At 26.5% G+C, this 2,500-nt stretch overlaps 3 non-coding genes across 3 annotated transcripts in view; all 3 read left to right on the forward strand.

Annotated features, from left to right (window-relative positions):
* LOC128871204 (small subunit ribosomal RNA) overlaps positions 1–81 on the forward strand; it is a 1,991-nt gene extending 1,910 nt beyond the window's left edge. Inside the window, exon 1 of the ribosomal RNA XR_008455801.1 lies at positions 1–81. This exon is cut by the window's left edge and continues 1,910 nt beyond it. This is a non-coding gene — a ribosomal RNA (small subunit ribosomal RNA).
* A 566-nt stretch (positions 82–647) lies between these two features.
* LOC128871214 (5.8S ribosomal RNA) lies at positions 648–828 on the forward strand. Its single transcript, XR_008455810.1, has one exon. It is a non-coding gene; the product is annotated as a 5.8S ribosomal RNA (ribosomal RNA).
* A 438-nt stretch (positions 829–1,266) lies between these two features.
* Positions 1,267–2,500, forward strand: part of LOC128871210 (large subunit ribosomal RNA) — a 3,993-nt gene continuing 2,759 nt past the window's right edge. The window contains exon 1 of the ribosomal RNA XR_008455807.1: positions 1,267–2,500. This exon is cut by the window's right edge and continues 2,759 nt beyond it. This is a non-coding gene — a ribosomal RNA (large subunit ribosomal RNA).

Here is a 2,500-nt window from a genome sequence, read left to right on the forward strand (position 1 = left end):
AAAGTTGACCGAACTTGATTATTTAGAGGAAGTAAAAGTCGTAACAAGGTTTCCGTAGGTGAACCTGCGGAAGGATCATTATTGTGTTCCATATCCGTAAGAAAAACAAACAATGCCAAAACAAATAAAAACAAAAACAAACAAAAGAAAAAAAGAAAAAAAAGAAAAATTTATAATTATTTTGAATCCATATTCTTTTTATTCTTTTTCATTCAATTTGTTATCCATCAATTATATCATATTAAATATAATATGATGGTACATTTTGTAATGTTTTTTCTTATTTTTTCTTTTAAAAACCTTTAAACATGAAAATAGAAAGTTGTACTTATTATTCATTTGATTGAATGATAAGTTAATTTGTTCACAATAACAAAAGTGGTATATATTTATTATTATATTTATATATAAATAAAATGATTAAAAAAATACAAAATAATCAAACATAATAAATACCACCACTGTATTATTGTTGAACTAAGACATTCGCAACTTAATAAAAATGTTTAGAGTTAAATATATTTGATATATATTATTGAAAGAAAATCAATTTATATTTTATTATTATTATTATTTAATTTTACTCTTTCAATTAATATATGCAAAAAAAAATTGACATTTGTTATAAATAAAAATAAATAAAAAAATACTCTAAGCGGTGGATCACTTGGCTCATGGGTCGATGAAGAACGCAGCAAACTGTGCGTCATCGTGTGAACTGCAGGACACATGAACATCGACATTTTGAACGCATATCGCAGTCCATGCTGTTATGTACATTAAATTAAATTTTAAAGTACTGCTTGGACTACATATGGTTGAGGGTTGTAAGACTATGCTAAATAAGTTGCTTATTCTTTTATAAAAATAATTGAATTTAAGCAAATGTGTATATTATTGGATTTTAAATAATTCATAATATTAATAGCAAAAAAATAAAGATATATAATGAATTTTTTATTTATTAATATATTCTTAAAAAAAAAAAATCCTCTCAAATAAAATGAAATAAAAAAAATTTTGAATCTAAGTATTCTCTTTAAAAAATTTTCATATTATTTATATATATATAAAATATTAATTTATATATGTAATTAAAGGAGGAATGTCTAGCATAAAAATTAATTTTTTTTATTCTAGAATTGCCTCATTTTACATAATTATTATTTATAATATATATTTATATAAAAGGAAAAAAGAAAAATAGAGATGAAAAGATGATATAATTATTTATTAAATTGTGAGAAGATAAAAAATATTTTAAAACAACCTCAACTCATATGGGATTACCCCCTGAATTTAAGCATATTAATGAGGGGAGGAAAAGAAACTAACAAGGATTTTCTTAGTAGCGGCGAGCGAAAAGAAAATAGTTCAGCACTAAGTCACTTTGTCTATATGTCAAATGTGAGATGCAGTGTATGGAATATCTTAATATCTAGTATGAGAAATTAACGATTTAAGTCCTTCTTAAATGAGGCCATTTACCCATAGAGGGTGCCAGGCCCGTATAACGTTAATGATTACTAGAAAGATATTTCCAAAGAGTCGTGTTGCTTGATAGTGCAGCACTAAGTGGGTGGTAAACTCCATCTAAAACTAAATATAACCATGAGACCGATAGTAAACAAGTACCGTGAGGGAAAGTTGAAAAGAACTCTGAATAGAGAGTTAAATAGTACGTGAAACTGCTTAGAGGTTAAGCCCGATGAACCTGAATATCCATTATGAAAAATTCATCATTAAATAATTAAAAATAATGTGCATTTTTTTCATATAAGGACATTGTAATCTATTAACATAATAAAAGTATTTATCAAAAGATCATTGGTGATATTAAGTTTATTTAAATTAATTTGCTTTTTAAGCATATTAACATAGAATAAATACTAATGATTTGATAAAGTGTTGATAGATTTTATTATATATAATGCTAAAATTCATTTTTTGAATTTTACAAAAAATTTAATATCTATGATATTAATATTTATTTGTATGCATTTATATGATTAACAATGCGAAAGATTCAGGATACCTTCGGGACCCGTCTTGAAACACGGACCAAGGAGTCTAACATATGTGCAAGTCATTGAGTTATATTAAACTTAATGGCATAATTAACTTAACTTAAAAATATAATGGGATTAATTTTTAGTCTATTTTCTTAAATAGTCAATTAATTCAATCCCGGGGCGTTCCATATAGTTATGTATAATGATAATTTATTATTATTTATACCTCTAACTGGAGCGTACCTTGAGCATATATGCTGTGACCCGAAAGATGGTGAACTATACTTGATCAGGTTGAAGTCAGGGGAAACCCTGATGGAAGACCGAAACAGTTCTGACGTGCAAATCGATTGTCAGAATTGAGTATAGGGGCGAAAGACCAATCGAACCATCTAGTAGCTGGTTCCCTCCGAAGTTTCCCTCAGGATAGCTGGTGCATTTAAAAATTATATAAAATAATCTTATCTGGTAAAGCGAATGATTAGAGG

The sequence above is a fragment of the Anastrepha ludens genome, unplaced genomic scaffold, assembly GCF_028408465.1.
Source record: "Anastrepha ludens isolate Willacy unplaced genomic scaffold, idAnaLude1.1 ptg000072l, whole genome shotgun sequence".
In the NCBI taxonomy this organism is placed as follows: Eukaryota; Metazoa; Arthropoda; class Insecta; order Diptera; family Tephritidae; genus Anastrepha; species Anastrepha ludens.